The 22,535-nt window shown below is 49.7% G+C and overlaps 1 protein-coding gene across 1 annotated transcript in view; it reads left to right on the top strand.

Annotated features, from left to right (window-relative positions):
• Positions 1-12,750: 12,750 nt before the first annotated feature.
• PNLDC1 (PARN like ribonuclease domain containing exonuclease 1) overlaps positions 12,751-22,535 on the top strand; it is a 338,277-nt gene continuing 328,492 nt past the window's right edge. Inside the window, exon 1 of the mRNA XM_086953672.1 lies at positions 12,751-12,980. The gene's annotated coding sequence lies outside the window, so the exon portion shown is untranslated. The remainder of the gene's footprint in view (positions 12,981-22,535) is intronic.

Here is a 22,535-nt window from a genome sequence, read left to right as displayed (position 1 = left end):
TATGGTTTGGTGGCTGCATGCCACAAGAATGTGTGAAGATCGTGCTGGCATGGTCCAACAATGCGGCCGACTCTCACAACAACTCAGTGGTGAGGTTACTGGATTCAAATACAGCATGCCAGTATTGAAGAGCGAGGTTGCTGCAAGCAGCTGTGACAGGTGATGTCTGTTGAGGCGAAGTTCATACACACAAGCGGCCCACACTAGGATTGTATTGGTGGGTTAGTGAATGCACTCAGCCTACACAAGAAGTGGTTGGGGAATTGATGCAGAAGAACATGTGAAGAGTACAGAGGTGAGGTCCATTTACGCAGCTAGAACATGCAAAGCTTGCAGAAGGAGGGCCCTATATGCATCCAGGACCTGTGAAGGTGGCAGAGGTGAGGTCACAGCCACCCTCTGTCAGATTCTGATTCGGCATCCTCATGAAGTCAGAGTACCTCAATGTTGCATGATAAGGTAATTATGCTGCCAGAACACACGAAGCTTGATTAGATGAGGGCGTTGCATGTAGTCAAAATCATGGCAGAGCTGTACTGTGACATACTGTTGGTGGATGCAAACTGAATATGGATTGCTTTGTGGCTATTTCTGTGCTTGCAAGTAGCTGCCTGCACATGCAGTGACTTCATGTTAGTGCCTGTTTAAAGAGAGATGACCCCTCTCACTGCTTGGATGAGTTAGAGTGAGGGATGTGACTCGAGAGCTTCTCACACACACCCTGTCCAATCTCATTCATCTCTCTTCCTTGGTTTTCTGTCTCTATTTTGTGTCCCTTGTTTTTGTAGTTGCTTTCCTAAAACGGATCCTTTTAGGTTTGTGTGTTGTGTCGCACATTGCCTAGTTAACTTTGCAGAAGTCGTTATCTCTTTATATTAAAGTGTGCTGAGTTTGGAGGACCAGGCGACAAGGGATGTGTGTGGATCTCTGTAGAAAAACTGCTAAGTCGTGCACCATTCTGTGATGAGCCTCTCCACCATTTTTATTATCCCAGACGTGGTTCCTAGGGTTATTTAAAATAAGGTTTTGATGTTCTTCATGTGATAAGCCTGTTGTAAGACGCAGTCTCAAACATTTAAAACACTGCCAAAAGTTAAGCCTGTTTTGAATTATATTCATTTTTTCTTAACATTTTTGCACTTTATTTTTTATTTTGACCCTTTTTTGCTCAGTTTCCAAGTACTTAGAAATTACTTTTTTAAGAGGTTATCTGTAATGACATGGCTGGTACTCCTCGACTACATACTCCTCTTTGCTTCAAAAGCTGCTAGTGGATGTCTAGCTTGTGCCCCGCCTGGAGAGTTGCCCGAGTGTGAAGGTGAGGTGGTGGCACTAAGAAAAGGTTCCTGAAATGGCTCTATGTACATACGATGTATGTGTCTGCTGGCACTTTGGAGTTAGGAGTGCAGTTGTTCCTTTTAGGTGTGCATATCAGACACGTAGGTTGCAGTTGATGTTTGTCCTGTACCGTGTATCTTTGTGACGGCACACAGCAGAGGTGTGCCAGTGCAGATGATGGGCATCCGCCCCCTAGTTCCCCTTCCCCTGGCTGTGCTTGCTCCCCTTTTTTTGGAAGGAAAGAGTCAGGTTATTAACATTTATATCTATTGAGTAAACTAGACGCTGTTTAAGTCAAAAATTATACCAGATCCTCATTATTCAAAATGATTTATTTGTATTTCATCTTTTGGTTTTTTTCTTTTTATTGCTCTTATTTCAGTTCTATCATTTATACATATATTAACGCTTTTTTTGTTTTTTCTGAACACAATTTTTTACATATAATACATTTTGGTTACTGTACAATAGAAAATATTTAAAACATTCAACAATACGCAGAGATTATTCCTTTCAACGCGTTTCGGCCGTTCGCCTTCCTCAGGAATTCTGCATATTTCTTTTCTTAATCAATAGTAGTTGCTCCTTCAGGTGTGCCAACGCTTTTCAAATCCAGGAATCCAGTTCCCGGATTCTCATCAGGGCTATGTCACTTCTCTGTAACAATCTGGTTACCTAAACCTTCCAGGTTTTGAAAGTAGGCTCAGATTAAATTGTGTGTCTCCTCATTTTGGAGGTAGTGGCTCATTGTATTCATCAGGGATATTAATTCCCTCTATTTTACTGGTCGAGGTCTCACTTTGAAGTAATGTTTATCATACCAATCTGTATTTCGAGGCGGATTCTTCTCAAAGCTGTACGGAGCTGATACTAATCATTTTCGTGTGCTAGAAAGATACTTTGTAATCCCAGCAGCTTCCAGGAACAAGCTGTTAGTAGTTCAACGCTGGTACCCACTACGTCTGCCGGCTGGATATCAAATCTCAAACGGTTCCTCTTGCTCCAACGCTCAGGCGGACCAATTCTTGCTCCCCTGCAACCTGGCTGTGCTTGCTTTTCTGCCACCTGGCTGTGCTTGCTTCCCTGCCCCCTCGCTGTGCTTGCTTCCCTGCCCCCTCGCTGTGCTTGCTTCCCTGCCCCCTCGCTGTGCTTGCTCTCCTGAGTGTGTGTGTGGCTCTGGGTGGGTGTGTGTGGCTCTGGGTGGGTGTGTGTGGCTCTGGGTGGGTGTGTGTGGCTCTGGGTGGGTGTGTGTGGCTCTGGGTGGGTGTGTGTGGCTCTGGGTGTGTGTGTGTGGCTCTGGGTGTATGTGTGTGGCTCTGGGTGTGTGTGTGTGGCTCGGCTCTGGGTGTATGTGTGTGGCTCTGGGTGTGTGTGTGTGGCTCTGGGTGTGTGTGTGTGGCTCTGGGTGGGTGGGTGTGTGTGTGTGTGTGGCTCTGGGTGTGTGTGTGTGTGGCTCTGGGTGTGTGTGTGTGTGCCTCTGGGTGTGTGTGTGTGTGGCTGGCTCTGGGTGTGTGTGTGTGGCTCTGGGTGTGTGTGTGTGTGGTAGTAATTGCTGTCTGCTGAGCTCGTCTGTAGGGTACAATAGGTCTCACATTTGCGAGAGATTAAGCTAATGGCAAAATAAATGACAATGCCATTTATTTATGGTTTATCAAAACCAACACATAAATACAAATTTTGTCATTTACAATGCCAATAGCTCTAACATTTCCAAAGGCGAAACCATTGCATTGTAAATGCTTGTTTTTCCTATGCAAGGGGATGCTGAGATGGTTATTTCCTACTGGTGCAGTCTCACTAAAGGAAAGCAGGGTGTGGTGCAACCGGCAACAGCTGGGTGGCACTGCAGCCACCACTCAGGCCATGGCAGTCTCTGACGTAGGGAGGAAATCCAAGAATGTGGCTTGCAGGCCCAAGGCCCAAACCAAATTATAGGAAGGTCCTGGTAGAGTAGGGTATAACTATGGTACTAGAATCAATCCTGGGAGAGAGTTTTGTAGGGTAACATACAAATAGAATACTTATTTTATGTTTTATAGTACAAATGTATTTTTCAGGTGCTCATACAAGTGACAAAGTGCTTAAAGTGACTGAGTGAAAAAATTAAGATAAAACTATATACAAAGTGTCACAAACAAGGGTATTCCCCGCAAAAATATATACACAGTGACTGAGTGAAAAAATTAAGATAAAACTATATACAAAGTGTCACAAACAAGGGTATTCCCCGCAAAAATATATACAGTAGGGTAGGGGAGTTTCCTTGAATGGATCGACGTTTCGATCTAAACAACTCTAGATTATCATCAGGATGTGGTGAGCTTTCCTGAAACAGTGGTGAAATAAGGCAAATTTAGTACTATGTCCCTACATAACTTGTTTCTTAACATAGTGGTATAGTGCTCCCAGTGGCATATAAATTATGCACATTTCTATATAATTATAATTAATTGTTTCAGGAAAGCTCACCACCTCCTGATGATGATCTAGAGTTGTTTAGATCGAAACGCCGTCGACCCATTCAAGGAAACTCCCCTACCCTACTGTTTATATTTTTGTGGGGATTACCATTTTTTGTGACACTTTGTATATAGTTTTATCTTAATTTTTTCACTCAGTCATTATAAGCACTTTGTCACTTGTGTGAGCACCTGAAAAATACATTTGTACTATAAAACATAAATAAAGTATTCTATTTGTATGTTACCCTACACAACTCTCTCCCAGGATTGATTCTAGTACCATAGTTATACCCTACTCTACCAGGACCTTTTGAGGCCACCAAAAACCATTGTTTTCCTATAATTACTTCAACCCCAGGTTTTACTAATGGGGTACCCTTGTTCTCCATAACTACCAAGGCCCAAACCAGGCAAGAAGCAGGGCACTGACTTTCTCGTCACTCAGAGAAGGGCATTGGGGCCTTTTGAGGAAGAGCTGACTTGCGATGGCAGTACGGCTCTGTTGCTCATGCTTGTCGGCAAGGTAGCTTGCTCTTGCAGGTCCTTCCACCCACATGGGCACCGTCAGTGCAGTTTGATGATATCCGCTCATGGTGTGGCACTGCATTTGACCACTAGATGGTGCAGATGCTTCTCACATGGCCGTGGCAGCCCTCACTCTGCAGGCCGCGCTGTACCGTGGGCGCTGTGGAGACAGATGTCAGGGCATTTGGTGCAGGGTGACCTGCAGGAGAGGAAGGTCAGTGCTCCCCTTTTCCTTTGTGCCACTATTTGGGCATGGTCGTTGGCCAATGTAATGTAATGTAATGTAATGTATGTGTCTTGTAAAGCGCACTGCTGCCCTGAGGCGTCGTGGCGCTGTAGACCGCTGGGGAACCCGTCCTGGCTATCCCCGTGAGATGGTCCCTACTGGGTTTCTCCAAGGTGAAACCAGGCATCCCCGGCGAATGTGGGGGGCCGTTGTAGAGATGAGGCAAGCTAATGCCCAGAGTTGCCGAGTGTGATCCCTGGGTAGGCACCGAGGTGAGAATTATCGAGTCCGCTGACCCTGGTCCACGACTCTGCCGCATCGGGAATTGAACCCTGGTCCCGGGCCATTCTCTGCTTCCAGGTCTGGCGCCTCTAACCAGTGAGCCACACAACTCCACGCAATCAGTGCTGGGCTGGTGCAGGGTCTACGCAGTGCCAATGCGGAAGAGCAGCCTTTCCTTTCTCCCCTCGGTCTTTGTCGGAGCCTCCACATGCAGGTTAGTGGGTGATAATTTAATGTGGGGGCTATGCTATGACTGCCTTCGTAGCACTGTGAGCCCTCTTACTTGCCGACCCCATTCAACATGCATTAGAAGGTGGCGTTTGTGCTGCCCACGACAGGGCCGCTCCGCGCTTTTCTCACCTGCAGGCAGGGCAGTCTCTCGTTGTGTAAGACAGCAAAGTGCAAGCACTTCGAAACACGGTGCTGCCCTTCATCCACGCAGGCACTTCAGTAGTATGGTAGGGGTCCGTATATCTTGCAAAGAGCGTGGGCAGCATGATGGCACCTCTGCGGTGGTGCTGGCTTCTGGACTCCTCCCTTTCACAAAACTCTCTCACCAACAGAGCCAGTCATGACGGCGGCGGCCGTAGGTGCGGGACGGGGTGGCTTCAGCTAGCAGACTGTGGCTTCATATGCAGGCCACGGTAGTGTTCCTAGCTCTGCGAACCATACATTGGCAGTGTAGGGTGACCAGACATCCCCGTTTTCCCAGGACGGTCCCCGTTTTTGGAGAAGTGTCCCCGTGTCCCGACACTTTTCTCCAAGTGAATCAAATGTCCCTGTTTTCAAACACTGTCCTGGTTAAACACAGAAATGTCCCTGTTTTTCGTTGTTCCGGTTGAGCATGCACATGCATGCTCTCTTTGCACTGTTTACGGCGTGTGTCGTCGGCCAGCCTTTGCGACACTTAAGACCCTAAGGCAGTAATACCTGGAGAGAAGTGTTTTTCTTACATTGGTCCATGGCTGCTCTTTGGCAATTTAGCATTCCGCAGTTTACCTCCCATGCTTTTATGTCATGAGCAACTAAGCAACATTAGTGAGTTGTACTTTACGTGGTGCTGACGTGCAGCTATAGAAACGAGCATTGATAAAGCTAGTAAATCTGGCGTTTGCTAGCCTATGATGTTTTATTGATTTTTGCTAAATATATGCTATAGTCCTTAAAAGTGTACATGTAATAAAAAGTACTAATGCTGCTGCATAAAGGAGAGGGGTGCCAATAAAAGACCTTGGATTTGTTGTCTGTAATGCTTAATCTCGGCCTGTGGAGGGAGGTGTCATTGTAGTCCTTTTTCTATGTCTATGACAGCGGTCAAATAGCCCTACTTTTATGTTGATGGTTACTGCCAACTGTAGTCCTACTTCTTTGTCTATGACCTGTCCCCGTTTTTAGGGCTCGCCTGCTGATGCGCTTCTGCGCATAGCTGGCGAAGCTCTATTGTGGCTTATCCAGCCACTGGCGATTCCACTGGCGATTTCTTGCAGTGCATGTGCTTTTTAGGTCATTGCGCAAGCGCAAGCCCTAAAAAGCGCGTGCACAATGCCACCAGCCGCCTGCCTGCCTGCCTCGCATTACCACATCAAAGGCAGCCCTCCCAGCGCATTTTTTACCCCCTAATTATTCACGGCCGGCTGTACTTTCAGTTTCGTCTCCTTTTAAAACTTGTTTAACTTGTTTTCTCAATTGCCGACTCCCATCTTTCGCCACCAGGACTTGTCCTCTTCCACTGATTCAGTTTTACAGTCTGTGCCAGGGTTTCCCTGACTCAGTGCTCTATTATTCAGATGCTCAGAAACAGAGGTGGTCGTCTCCGCTCCATCCCTTTGTTTGCAAAGCAATTCAGGGCTTCGCCACCCTTCGCGGCTTGCAGTTTGCCTAATCTAAAAATCCCAAGGCCCCCACCCCCACGCCATCTCCTGCACATTGCTGCTTATAATATTCAGTGCTTTAGCAAAATATGACAGACTGATAATGTGCAGCGCAGACTTTGCTTGTTTTTTTCTACAATGGCTTCGATTGTTGGCTTGAAATGTACACTGTTCGATTGCCAGAAGCAGGGCTTGGTAGAAATAAATACAGGCTTATATCTAAACGTACTGTCAGTTTCGTCTCCTTTTAAAACTTGTTTAACTTGTTTTCTCAATTGCTGACTCCCATCTTTCGCCACCAGGACTTGTCCTCTTCCACTGCTTCAGTTTTACAGTTTGTGCCAGGGTTTCCCTGACTCAGTGCTTTATTATTCAGATGCTCAGAAACAGAGGTGGTCGTCTCCGCTCCCTCCCTTTGTTTGCAAAGCAATTCAGGGCTTCGCCACCCTTCGTGGCTTGCAGTTTGCCTAATCTAAAAATCCCAAGGCCCCCCACCCCGACACCATCTCCTGCACATTGCTGCTTATAAATTTCAGTGCTTTAGAAAAATATGACAGACTGATAATGTGCAGGGCAGACTTTGCTTATTTTTTTCTACAATGGCTTCGATTGTTGGCTTGAAATGTACACTGTTCGATTGCCAGAAGCAGGGCTTCGTAGAAATAAATACAGGCTTATATCTAAATGTGTTACAAATAAAAACGACATGTTTCCTCTATCACAAACCCTAATGGAACTAGCAGACTGTGTTGACGTGGCGGTCTGTGAGTGTTGGGTAAGAGAGGCAGAGTGCTGTACTATCACAGAGGAGACATCAAAATGTATTTTCTTCAAATGTGTGCTCCTATTTGGTATAGGGCTAACAATTTGCCGTTCGAAAACTTCAGAGCACTTAGACGTTCCAGAGCAGCAAGTACTCACTTTTTGGTATACTATATTATATTACTATTGTAGGTATCGGTGCTTTGTATAGCACCAACATGTAGCCCTCCAGTCACGTCCGATCACTTGCATAGCCTGCAGCGATTGAAGAAAAGCTAGATATGCCACGAGGCATTGTTTACAAGCTAGACACATTTCTTCATTTATATATGTAATTGTTTATTTATTGGTATTTTGCGTAGTGCCTACATATTGCGTCTATACATTTTAGAGCTTTTTGACCCCCCCCGAAGGAGGAATGAGCCGGGCTTGAGCTAGCCTGTAAGCTAAAGAGACTTTTAAAAATGTTTTATTCTCTGGATATTAGTATAGGCCCTGTCCTTTGTATAGCGTCAACATGCCATCTTTCAGACACCTTATAGCACATTTTGATCCTAGAGTGCAAAAAGGTAGTTGCTGTATATTCCCTGGTAGCTCCGTTTACCTGACTCCTTTACAAAATAGAAAGAAAATAACCGTGGCACCCAGCACACAGCTCCACAGATGCACCCACCACACAGCTCAACTGATGCACCCACCACACAGCTCCACCTACACAGCTCCACCGATGCACCCACCACACAGCTCCACCGATGCACCCACCACCCAGCTCCACTGATGCACCCAGCACACAGCTCCAACGACACAGCTCCACCGATGCACCCACCACACAGCTCCACTGATGCACCCACCACACAGCTCCACCGATGCTCCAACTAAGCTCCACCAATCCACCCACCACACAGCTCCACCAATGCACCCACTAAGCTCCACCGATGCACCCACCACACAGCTTCACCGATGCCACAGCTCCACCGATGCACCCACCACACAGCTCCACTGATGCACCCACCACACAGCTCCACCGATGCACCCACCACACAGCTCCACCGATGCTCCAACTAAGCTCCACCGATGCACCCACCACACAGCTTCACCGATGCACCCATCACAGAGCTCCACCGAGGCACCCACCACACAGCTCCACCGATGCACCCACCACACAGCTCCACCAATGCACCCACCACACAGCTCCACCGATGCACCCACCACACTGCTCCACCGATGCTCCAACTAAGCTCCACCAATGCACCCACCACACAGCTCCACCAATGCACCCACTAAGCTCCACCGATGCACCCACCACACAGCTTCACCGATGCCACAGCTCCACCAATGCACCCACCACATAGCTCCACTGATGCACCCACCACACAGCTCCACTGATGCACCCACCACACAGCTACAACTAAGCTCCACCAATGCACCCACCACACAGCTCCACCAATGCACCCACTAAGCTCCACCGATGCACCCACCACACAGCTTCACCGATGCACCCATCACAGAGCTCCACTAGGGCACCCACCACAAAGCTCCACCGATGCACCCACCACACAGCTCCACCGATGCACCCACCACACAGCTCCACCAATGCACCCACCACACAGCTCCACCGGTGCACCCACCACACAGCTTCACCTACACAGCTCCACCGATGCACCCACCACAAAGCTCCACCGATGCACCCACCACACAGCTCCACCAATGCACCCACCACACAGCTTCACCGAGGCACCCACCACACAGCTCCACCGAACGACCCACCACACAGCTCCACCGATGCACCCACCACACAGCTCCACCGATGCAGCCACCACACAGCTCCACCGACACAGCTCCACCGATGCACCCACCACACAGCTCCACTGATGCACCCACCACACAGCTCCACCGATGCACCCACCACACAGCTCCACCGAGGCACCCACCACCCATCTCCACCGATGCACCCACCACACAGCTCCACCGAGGCACCCACCATACAGCTCCACCAAGGCACCCACCACACAACTCCACCGATGCACCCACCACACAGCTCCACCAAGGCACCCACCACACAGCTCCACTGATGCACCCACCACACAGCTTCACCGATGCACCCATCACAGAGCTCCACCGAGGCACCCACCACACAGCTCCACCGATGCACCCACCACACAGCTCCACCGATGCACCCACCGCACATCTCCACCAATGCACCCACCACACAGCTCCACCGATGCACCCACCACACAGCTCCACCTACACAGCTCCACCGATGCACTCACCACACAGCTCCACCGATGCACTCACCACACAGCTCCACCGATGCACCCACCACACATCTCCACCGATGCACCCACCACACAGCTCCACCGAGGCACCCACCACACAGTTCCACCGAACGACCCACCACACAGTCCTCCGATGCAGCCACCACACAGCTCCACCGATGCAGCCACCACACAGCTCCACCGACGCAGCTCCACCGATGCACCCACCACCCTGCTCTACCGATGCACCCACCAAACAGCTCCACCGATGCACCCACCACACAGCTCCACCAAGGCACCCACCACCCAGCTCCACCGATGCACCCACCACCCAGCTCCACCGATGCACCCACCACACAGCTCCACCGAGGCACCCACCATACAGCTCCACCAAGGCACCCACCACACAACTACACCGATGCACCCACCACACAGCTCCACCAAGGCACCCACCACACAGCTCCACCGATGCACCCACCACACTGCTCCACCGATGCACCCAACACACAGCTCCACCGAGGCATCCACCATACAGCTCCACCAAGGCACCCACCACACAGCTCCACCGATGCACACACCACACAGCTCCACCGAGGCACCCACCACACAGCTCCACTGATGCACCCACCACACAGCTCCACCGAAGCACCCACCAGCTCCACTGATGCACCCACCACACAGCTCCACCGATGCACCCACCACACAGCTCCACTGATGACACCACCACACAGCTCCACCAACACAGCTCCACCGATGCACCCACCACCCAGCTCCACCGATGCCCCTACCACACAGCTCAACCGACACAGCTCCACTGATGCACCCACCACACAGCTCCACCGATGCACCCACCACACAGCTCCACCGAGGCACCCACCATACAGCTCCACCAATGCACCCACCACACAGCTCCACCGATGCACCCACCACACAGCTCCACAGATGCAACCACCACACAGCTCCACCGATGCACCCACCACACAGCTCCACCGATGCACCCACCACCCAGCTCCACCGATGCCCCCACCACACAGCTCCACTGATGCACCCACCACACAGCTCCATCGATGCACCCACCACACAGCTCCATCGATGGACCCACCGCACAGCTCCACTGAGGCACCCACCACAAAGCTCCACCGAGGCACCCACCACACAGCTCCACCGATGCACCCACCACACAGCTCCACCGATGCACCCACCACACAGCTCCACCGGTGCACCCACCACACAGCTCTACTGATGCACCCACCACACAGCTCCACTGATGCAACCACCACACAGCTCCACCAACACAGCTCCACCGATGCACCCACCACCCAGCTCCACCGATGCCCCACCACACAGCTCCACCGACACAGCTCCACCGATGCACCCACCACCCAGCTCCACCGATGCCCCCACCACACAGCTCAACTGACACAGCTCCACCGATGCACCCACCACACAGCTCCACCGATGCACCCACCACACAGCTCCACCGATGCACACAGCTCAACCGATGCACCCACCACACAGCTCCACCGATGCAACCACCACACAGCTCCACCGATGCACCCACCACCCAGCTCCCCTGATGCCCCCACCACCCAGCTCCACCGATGCCCCCACCACCCAGCTCCACCGATGCCCCACCACACAGCTCCACCGATGCACCCACAGCACAGCTTCATCGATGCACCCACCGCACAGCTCCACCGAGGCACCCACCACACAGCTCCACTGATGCACCAACCACACAGCTCCACCGATGCTCCAACTAAGCTCCACCAATGAACTCACCAAACAGCTCCACCAATGCACCCACTAAGCTCCACCGATTCACACACCACTCAGCGCAACCACAGCATGACTCAGCGCAACCACAGCATGACTCAGCGCAACCACTGCATGACTCAGCGTAACCACAGCATCACTGGTTCAAATATGTTCTTTCAATGTTTCAAGCTGTTTTCAAGCTTTCACGCTTTATTACAAATCACAAAAAGATGTTAATATTTCACTTCTGTTCTTGGATTTTCGTCACAATAAAAACACTGAACATAATCATCACAAAAGTTATTTACAAAAGTTTAAGCTATTGCCATTACAAATTAAATAAATTATTTAAGTATTAATTATTTAAAAAAATTAAAAGCCATTGTTATTAGTAATATCAATACATCTAAGTCACGTAAATACAAAACATGTTGCATTACAAATGCTATAGGTGACACATTTGCAAAAGTTATAACTATTGGCATTGTAAATGACAAAGCTATTAATTTAGCTATTTTAAAATATAACACATAAATAACAAAAAAATCATTTATAAGACCAATAGCTCAAACTTTCCTAATGCGAGCCCTCTTGCATTTCCAATGCTTGTTTGTTTTGAGAATCCGGTCACCCTATGGCAGTGGCACTTCCTCTTGGCACGGCTGTGATTAGCTGTTATGCTGGTGACGGGTGTAGGGGGTACCCTAGACGTGGGTTAACATTCTCCTTATCAGGATTAGAAAGTGCAGGGTCCGACCGGCACTCGCAGTCATTGTGGTATCTTGGGCCCTAGGCCCACATGCTGAATAAATGACCACACTGACAGTAATGGGCACTGTGCTCCCTGACCCTTTTATTAGCAGGGTCAGCTGCCTAGTGACGGCTGTGATGGGTGGGTGTTCAGAGTGGGTACAACAGGAAGCTGAGCATAGAACGTGTCCAGCAGGACACTACAACACCCACCAAAATACCCTTTATGATGGCAATAACCTCCACATAACCACATCAATGTAATATCAAGAATAACAATCTTCATTTGGCTTTCAGGTGCAAACCTACATTAATACCAAAAAAGTAGGTTTCTCCATTTAATATGTAAATTAAAAATGTTTTGCGCAATATGCTCACGTCATCACTTTAAACGATTTCATTTTCAAGGCCCGCTCCAGTTTTCGCTCGCTTTGGTAGTTTTGTCACTGCTCTCAGCTGCAGCATATCCGTCCGTTTTTTTTTTGGCGCTTCTTTAAGAGAGGACTTTTCACTAGCCTTGAGAGTTTAAAATGTCAATCTACTGTGTGTTTTACTCGTATTCCATAGGCTACCCTGTTTCTATTTCCGAGTCTCTTTTAGTCTGTTTTCTATGTCTGGTAATTTAGTCCCAGAATTGGGGAGGCCTTTACGGATCTGTGCAAAACCAGCGTCCTTCGGCTTTTAGAGGGTCAGCCGCTGAAACCCTTGCCGTGATCCCGGGAGCTGTGTGGTGTCTGCATGTAGGGAACAGGTGGGTGGCGTTTTAAAAAACAAGATCATAATCCATACTGTCAGGTATGGTCTGCGTTCAAAGCAACATTCGTTCATATACTCGAAAACACTTGGCATTGGAAATAATCTGGTTTGACACGGTACGTGTTTGGAACCAGGTACAACAGAATCATCCTCCTTTAACCAGTGGCCACCTTCTTTTACTCCCAAAAGCTGACTTTTATTCTTAGGAATTGGACTGTCCTTTCCAAACCCAGACCTCTCCAATGACCTCCCCCCTTCTGGGGAGACGCATTCCTGCCGACTCGCGCACGGTGCTGCTGAGGACAGGCTGAGGCCCCCAATTTCAGGGGGCACGAATTAGGTTTTGTGGGAAAGCAATGCTAATTACAAATATGTCATTCAGGACCCCAAAAGTAAGACTAGAGATAGTAAGTGAGTACTGTCAACGCTACACAGCGTAGGGAGGCAAACATCTTTCAGAAATAGAATGAAAACGTACTGCTCGGAGCAGTTTACAAAGGCCCCCCCCCCCACCCCCCCCCCCCCCACATTACCACTGCCGTACAAACTATTTCTATCGGATACACGCTGTTTTCAAACTCCTTATTAACGCCCTAGAAACCAGACTGACCTCCGACGCCAAGCACATACACATTTTTTGTAGGGCCGCTGTCCAATAAGGTTGATTCACCACAGGCACTCAAGCAGTCCTCAGCAATTCTGATAGCAGAAAGTCACCACACAGGTGACCTCACTGTCTGCTTCATCAAACACCCTGTGCCCTCCAGGGAATGCAGTAGGAACCATAGAGAGCAAATGCTGTAGACAGATATCTAGGGGTTTTCACATTTGAAAATCCATTCCTACGCTGAATCAGTGGAAAACTCCAGTGTGGCAAACTCGCTGACGCTTCCCATAAGGTAAAGATAAAAATGCATTCATTTGTCGAGGCCTATTTTGGACATCCGTGTGTTATGGTCATACAGTGAAATGCCGGGAAGGGGGGCTACCTTTTTTAAGGTAGTGGCAGTGCAAAGCTCAGGTGGCTCCCATTCATTTTCCCAGATAATGGGGGCACTATCAAACCGTAAAAGCTTGGTGTTATCTCAATTTAATTTCAGACAGTTCTGTCTCCTCCAAAATGCCACAGGTCCAGGGAGGACCTGGCTTGGCAGTTCGAGCTGTTCACATGGGGCACAGAGTCAAGACTGATTTGCATATGGCTGGGTTCAAACTGGAATGGCATGGTGAGCAAAACAACGATGTATTTAGGCCCAGATCTCTGTACTGGGGTGAATGTATGACATTGTTCTGCATTCTGTCCATCAACTGTTGTTTAGGTCTTGTCCTATTCATTCCGCAAGGAATGGATAGGACGAGACTATTGGGGCGAAACTAAGAGCTAAACTAAGCTCTCAAAAATGCGAATTTCCAGAAGTGCATGTGTCCCGTGCACACGCTTCTATCCGCCTGCCTGCCTGCCTGGCATCCCCACATCAAAGCCAGCCATCTGTTGCTTCCCCAGCGTGGTGCCGCCAGCAGCTTCACTTCAAAGGGATCCGCTCCGCCCCCTGCTGCATCTAAGGGTTTCATTTCACGGCCGCGTTTATTTACTTTTATTTCGCAGGCGCGTTTTTTCTGCCCCTGTTAGGCTCGTTTTTTTGTGCCTTTCTGCCCCTATTAGACTCGTTTTTTCCCGTTTTTATTTAGCTGACTTACATTTCTTTTGCAAGTTTATATTAATAGCATGAACTCATGGCCCAATGGCACTAGTTGGCTTTATAACAGATCCAGATTAGCTTACGCATGTTGTCTTTTTTTTTTTTTTCATATGTGCTGATGCAGAGTAACTGGTTTGCCCAGAATCACGGAGTGTTTAGGAGAAGCCGTGATTCGAATCTGAAGCCCATCTCCATTTTGGTACGCAGTACTCCACAGTTTGTGTGGCTCCTGTCTGCCAGGCCTCTGCCCTCCGTGGACACTCGCTACAACACCCAGTGCATAGCCCGCTCAGCTGCCAAGTTGTAAAGGTCCCGGTGTGCAGAGCTGCTCCACTCCGGGTTTTTTATTTAGCTGACTTACATTTCTTTTGCAAGTTTAGATTAATTGCATGAACTCGTGGCACAATGGCATTAGTTGGCTTTATAACAGATCCAGCTTAGCTTATGCATGTTGTCTTTTTTTTTCTTCTTATGTGCTGATGTAGAGTAACTGGTTTGCCAAGAATCACGGAGTGTTTAGGAGAAGCCGTGATTCGAATCTGAAGCCCATCTCCATTTTGGTACGCAGTACTCCACAGTTTGTGTGGCTCCTGTCTGCCAGGCCTCTGCCCTCTGTGGACTCTCGCTATAACACCCAGTGCACAACTGGGAGGTCACAGCTTGGCGTACCCATGGTGTGACTCAGCTTTTCACCGTGATGAAGGGATAAAAAGTGACTTTCAGCGAGTAATGTGGCGGTATCTCTGGCCATTTGCTCTGCGACTTTCAACCTCATGTTATGTTTGTCCTTTTTTATCTCGCCTCAATATGTTGTGATGTTTTTTAGTGTAGAAGTTAATGCAAAAGATAAGGTCGCCTCAAAGCACTCATTTGGGAAGATTCAGGCAGAATAATTAGCAGTGAGAAACGAGGGGTCGTGCACATAGCCTCGTGAAAGGGTGGAGAGATCTCACCCATAATGCGAATATTCAACTGGCAGCTTCCTTTTTGCCGGTGGTGGATGTGACATAAATGAGGTAGAAACAAGACTAGGTAGGCAGATTTTGTGTTTAGAAACCCTGACAATCATCAGCGCATGTGGCAGGCCTCTAAAGCCTTAGGCCTGTGCACTTATAGTTTGCTTTTAACAAAGTAAAGTGCAGCCAAGCGGCAGATATCTCCTTTGGTGTGGGTGGCCGATTTCATGGGTCCCACCATTAAGAAATTAGTGTGGGTTTGTGAGAAGACGGTCAACACTCTCCATGGAGTTCTAGTGAAGCTGGGAATGTAGGGGTCGCTGTTTTTGCGTGCTTTGACAGTTAGTAATGGCAGTTATTGCAGCCCTCTGTTATAAATATCACATGCCCTTGGAACAGAAAAGTACATTGCTGTACAGCCACCTCGCGCCCCCTCTCTCCGACACTTATTAATCTTTCTTACAGTAATCAAGCATAGACTTTCCTGTGAAAATCACCTTAATAAGCTTAATTTATTTTTTGTGGGGAGGCAGGGTGTGTAGGGTAAGATCTCTAACCTTCCCTTGCGCTTAATGTTGGGACTTTTTCACGAAGACATTTTATATATGCCGGCCTTCCGCAAAGAGTTAAAAACCTTTCTGTTCCCAAAGGACATCTGATCTGCCGCTAAATACCTTGGCGGAATAAGTCAATATGGGCTAGATATAGCGCGGGGACACACTAGTTAGTGTAACCAGGCGCTTTATAAATTTAATAATAATAATAATATTAAAATGTCGGATTTAATAAAAGTGTTATGTACATGTACTAAAAATATCGTGCTCGTTTATTTAGTATTGCAGTAATTGAGCACAGCGATTTGCATTTGGTACGAAAGCAAGAAAGCTGGAGGCATTCATCCAGTGGCTGAATTGCAGTGTGTAACCAATGAACCTGGACTCAAAACCTGCTTCCCTTTCTCCGAATTTTGGGAACCTATGGAAATCCCTTTACTTTACAGTGCTTCACTTTCAGTGTCTGATCTGAGCGCACCCTCAGTCTGGTCTGGATGTGGTCTGTATATAAAGCTTCGCCTACTTAAAGTTGAATAGACCGTGTAGCTACTCGCACACTGACAATATTGGCTTTCTGAACAGTGCCCATGATAAACTGGCACCTCGAGGCACCCGAAGGCAGTGTCGACTCGTCAGAGCATTGGTGGTGCAGTAGAGTTCACTTTTAAATACTGTTCATTTTAACAGAAGTCAAATCGGTGCTTTCATCTAATGCACCAAGGGAAAACACGTGTTCAGCTAAAAACTTAAAAGTTGACAGTTACCATATCGTATACATGTCATGTACATGCCAAATCTTTTGGTGGCTTGGCTCATGGTTTGCCTTTTTAGATCCAAGTTTGATCCATGGCTCGGCTCTGACTTGGTGCTCTCGCTAAATTTTCTCAACTCGCTCATCTTGATCATTAGGAAAGCTCTTTTTATCAAAATCCCCGAGGTCAAACTCAAATAAGTGTTCCACTTAGGATAGGCAAGAGCATCACCCCCTCTGAATCAAAAGCGCCATGCACGAAATCCACTGTGCCACAAATGACATCTTCTGTGTCCATCCTGCACAAAACATATTTGTTTCTCAATTCCAGATTTTTTCTTTATTCGATTATTGACTCCAACTCCATCATGTGTGATGACCTGGTTGTTGGTTTCTTTTTTATGCTAGGCCTCAATCCTTTGACATTCCCAGCACCTGCACCCCGAAGGACAAATTAACTTGTACAAATTAAAACTATTTTAATCACAGCAACCCTTCCTTTAACAGCGGCAGCGGACCTTTCTTTAGACACCCCTCATCCAAACAAAGGGGTGTGGCCTCTATTAGGGTGAAAATGCTTTATGGGCCTCTTGAAAACAAGCATTTGTACTACAACAGGTCTCGTCTTGCCTTCTGCTCCACCGATTGCCCTTGTTTTCTTGCCTTCGGCTCCCCCACTCCATCCATTCACCCCCCACTCCATCCATCCACCCCCTCACTCCATCCATCCACCCCCCCACTCAATCCATCTACCCCCCCACTCAATCCATCCACCCCCCCCACTCAATCCATCCACCCCCCCACTCCATCCATCTATCCCCCCACTCCATCCATCTATCCCCCCACTCCTTCCATCTATCCCCCCACCCCTTCCATCTATCCCCCCACCCCTTACATCTATCCCCCCACTCCTTCCATCCATCCCCCCACTCCTTCCATCTATCCCCCCACTCCTTCCATCTATCCCCCCACTCCTTCCATCTATCCCCCCACTCCTTCCATCTATCCCCCCACTCCTTCCATCTATCCCCCCACTCCTTCCATCTATCCCCCCACTCCTTCCATCTATCCCCCCACTCCTTCCATCTATCCCCCCACTCCTTCCATCTATCCCCCCACTCCATCCATCCATCCCCCCACTCCATCCATCCATCCCCCCACTCCATCCATCCATCCCCCCACTCCATCCATCCATCCCCCACTCCATCCATCCCCCCACTCCATCCCTCCCCCGCCCCGCACTCCATCCCTCCCCCTCCCGTACTCCATCCCTCCCCCGCCCTCACTCCATCCCTCCCCCGCCCTCACTCCATCCCACTCCATCCCACTCCATCCCATCCACCCCCCGCTCCATCCACCCCACTCCATCCATCCACCCCACTCCATCCAACCACCCCCCCCACTCCATCCATCCACCCCCCACTCCATCCAACCACCCCCCCCACTCCATCCAACCATCCATCCACCCCCCCAACCATCCATCCACCCCCCCACTCCATCCATCCACCCCCCCACTCCATCCATCCACCCCCCCACTCCATCCATCCACCCCCCCACTCCATCCATCCACCCCCCCACTCCATCCATCCACCCCCCCACTCCATCCATCCACCCCCTCACTCCATCCATCCACCCCCTCACTCCACCCATCCACCCCCTCACTCCACCCATCCACCCCCTCACTCCACCCATCCACCCCCTCACTCCACCCATCCACCCCCTCACTCCACCCCCTCACTCCATCCATCCACCCCCTCACTCCATCCATCCACCCCCTCACTCCATCCATCCACCCCCCCACTCCATCCATCCACCCCCCCACTCCATCCATCCACCCCCCCACTCCATCCATCCACCCCCCCACTCCATCCATCCACCCCCCCACTCCATCCATCCACCCCCTCACTCCACCCATCCACCCCCTCACTCCACCCATCCACCCCCTCACTCCACCCATCCACCCCCTCACTCCACCCATCCACCCCCACTCCATCCATCCACCCCCCACTCCATCCATCCACCCCCCACTCCATCCATCCACCCCCCCCACTCCATCCATCCACCCCCTCACTCCATCCATCCACCCCCCTCACTCCATCCATCCACCCCCCTCACTCCATCCATCCACCCCCTCACTCCATCCATCCACCCCCCTCACTCCATCCATCCACCCCCCTCACTCCATCCATCCACCCCCCTCACTCCATCCATCCACCCCCCTCACTCCATCCATCCACCCCCCTCACTCCATCCATCCACCCCCCTCACTCCATCCATCCACCCCCCACTCCATCCATCCACCCCCCCACTCCATCCATCCACCCCCCCACTCCATCCATCCACCCCCCCACTCCATCCATCCACCCCCCTCACTCCATCCATCCACCCCCCTCACTCCATCCATCCACCCCCCTCACTCCATCCATCCACCCCCCTCACTCCATCCATCCACCCCCCTCACTCCATCCATCCACCCCCCTCACTCCATCCATCCACCCCCCTCACTCCATCCATCCACCCCCCCCACTCCATCCATCCATCCCCCCACTCCATCCATCCACCCCCCCACTCCATCCATCCACCCCCCCACTCCATCCATCCACCCCCCCACTCCATCCATCCATCCCCCCACTCCATCCATCCATCCCCCCACTCCTTCCATCCCCCCACTCCATCCATCAATCCCGCACTACATCCATCCATCCCCGCACTCCATCCCTCCCCCGCCCCGCACTTCATCCCCGCACTCCATCCCTCCCCCGCCCGCACTCCATCCCTCCCCCGCCCCGCACTCCATCCCTCCCCCGCCCCGCACTCCATCCCTCCCCCGCCCGCACTCCATCCCTCCCCCGCCCCGCACTCCATCCCTCCCCCGCCCCGCACTCCATCCCTCCCCCGCCCCGCACTCCATCCCTCCCCCGCCCCGCCCTCCATCCCTCCCCGCACTCCATCCCTCCCCCGCCCCGCACTCCATCCCTCCCCCGCCCCGCACTCCATCCCTCCCTCGCCCCGCACTCCATCCCTCCCTCGCCCCGCACTCCATCCCTCCCTCGCCCGCACTCCATCCCTCCCTCGCCCCGCACTCCATCCCTCCCTCGCCCCGCACTCCATCCCTCCCTCGCCCCGCACTCCATCCCTCCCTCGCCCCGCACTCCATCCCTCCCTCGCCCCGCACTCCATCCCTCCCCCGCCCCGCACTCCATCCCTCCCCCGCCCCGCACTCCATCCCTCCCCCGCCCCGCACTCCATCCCTCCCCCGCCCCGCACTCCATCCCTCCCCCGCCCCGCACTCCATCCCTCCCCCGCCCCGCACTCCATCCCTCCCCCGCCCCGCACTCCATCCCTCCCCCGCCCCGCACTCCATCCCTCCCCCGCCCCGCACTCCATCCCTCCCCCGCCCCGCACTCCATCCCTCCCTCGCCCCACACTCCATCCCTCCCTCGCCCCACACTCCATCCCTCGCCCCAGACTCCATCCCTCGCCCTCTTGCCCTGCCTCTATCTATCTATCGCCCTCACTATCCATCGCATCATCACTCAGGGGCACCACAACATCACTATGCGCTACCACAGCATCACTGAACGCCACTGCATCACTCGTCGCCGCCACAACATCATTCAGAGCCACCACAGCATCAATCTGTGCAACCATTCAACAACAACTGATTCAAATATGTTCTCTCAATGTTTAAAACTTTATTACAAATGTCACAAAAAAAGTTAATATTTCGCTTCTGTTCTTGTATTTTCATCAGAATAAAATACACTAAACATAATCTTCCAAAAAGTTATTTGCAAAAGTTTAAGCTATTGACATTATAAATTACAATAACTTTTATTTAAGTATTAATTATTGAAAAAAATACAACCCATTGTTATTTTTAATATAAAACATCTAAGTCATGTAAATACAACACATATTGCATTACAAATGCTATCGGTGTCACGTTTGCAAAAGTTAACACTATTGGCATTGTATATGACAAAGTTATTAATTTCGCTAATTTCAAAACAAAAACATAAATAAAAAATTTGTCATTTACAATACTAATACCTCTAACTTTACTAATGCGAGACCTATTGCATTGCAAATGCTTGTTTTGCATTTGTTACCCCGAGTGGGACGGGTATGCTCAGACGTGAGTCCCGTGCCTCCATGCCCTGGAATCAAGCTATCCTGGCTGATAAGGGCTGAAAGCCTGAAACTGGTCCTAGGATGCTTGTTTCCAGTCCAGGGAGGACCTGGCTTGGCAGTTCGGGCTAGACTGACTGTTCCCATGAGGCACAGGGTCAAGACTGATTTGCATATGGCTGGGTTCAAACTGGAATGGCATGGTAAGCAAAAATAACGATGGATTTAGGCCCAGATCTCTGTACTGGGGAGAATGTATGACATTGTTCTGCATTCTGTCCATCAACTCTTGTTTTTGGATCTATACACTTGCAGCATTTTGTTCTGGAGGACCCAGAGTTTTCAGCTGTAGATATTATTAGCTGGTTGTCATCTGCGTATGATATAACTTCAAATCTGTAATCGGACCTCGAAAAATCGACTCGCTATGGCGAGTTTGATTTTACCAAGGTGAGCTATTGTTATGGCCTAATGCCCAGTGGACAAATCACAGCTGTTCTGTTTATCCAGAAAGGGAATGAGCAATAAAGATGCCTTTAAATCTTTTTATCTTATCACATTTGATCTGCGTGCAGAGACAGAGGTCAAATGTCCACCTTTGTCTTCCTACAATGTCCTGCTAGTTTTATACTCAAAGTTGGCATCTACTTGTCTTTCCCTGACTATAAAGTTGGAGAATTTTGTACATTTTTTGTAACTGTGTAATGGAAACAAGGATTTTGAAGAGATGAAAACAAATCAGAAAACTTGACTTGATGTGCAGGTGCTATTTTTTTTCTGAAACCCAGTTTCCACTCATTGTCTGTACGCTTATAACGTTTTATCATTAAAACTGCATGGTATTGAGAAAGTTTGTGGTAATCTCAATGGAAAACGTGCTGTCTGTAAATGAAAGCACGCTACCACATCATGCTTAAGTAATAGCTTTATTAAAAGTGAGTTTTTAAGCATGAAATGACAAGCATTCCTGGCCTGCCCTGATGTCAATGCTATCAGTTAACTAAGCGGCAAGTTGGGGGTTATGTGAATCCTGTATGTGGGTTAGATTCTTATTATAATTGGAGCAAAGATGTAATTTAAAAAAAAAAGATTTTTGTACTGCAGACATGCTGAACTCACATTTGAAGGTGCTGTCATGTGTGACAATGAAGAAAAAGGCAACTATAAAATAAAAAAATTGCCTAGGAACACCCAATTTGAGACCAGTTCACAGGTCAAGCACATTATATTTAGGTAGAGCAAATTATTCAAGTCACTAGACCTGCAAGTCTAGTAATAATTTTATGATTTTTCGAGTCCTAATTATTGGGCGTGAGACTGTATCAAAGTCTGCTAAAAGTTTGAGGAGGATGAACTCAATCTGATCACTTTGGTGAATGCTAAGAGTTGCTTCCATGTTGAACTCTTCCCTAAAATCTGACTCTGAAAAGTCTGGAATATTCTTTTCGTGCAGGTAAA

Source organism: Lissotriton vulgaris, chromosome 1_2 (genome assembly GCF_964263255.1).
Source record: "Lissotriton vulgaris chromosome 1_2, aLisVul1.2, whole genome shotgun sequence".
In the NCBI taxonomy this organism is placed as follows: domain Eukaryota; kingdom Metazoa; phylum Chordata; class Amphibia; order Caudata; family Salamandridae; genus Lissotriton; species Lissotriton vulgaris.
The sequence above is the reverse complement of the archived record's forward strand: the minus strand, read 5'-3'. Positions and strand labels throughout refer to the sequence as shown.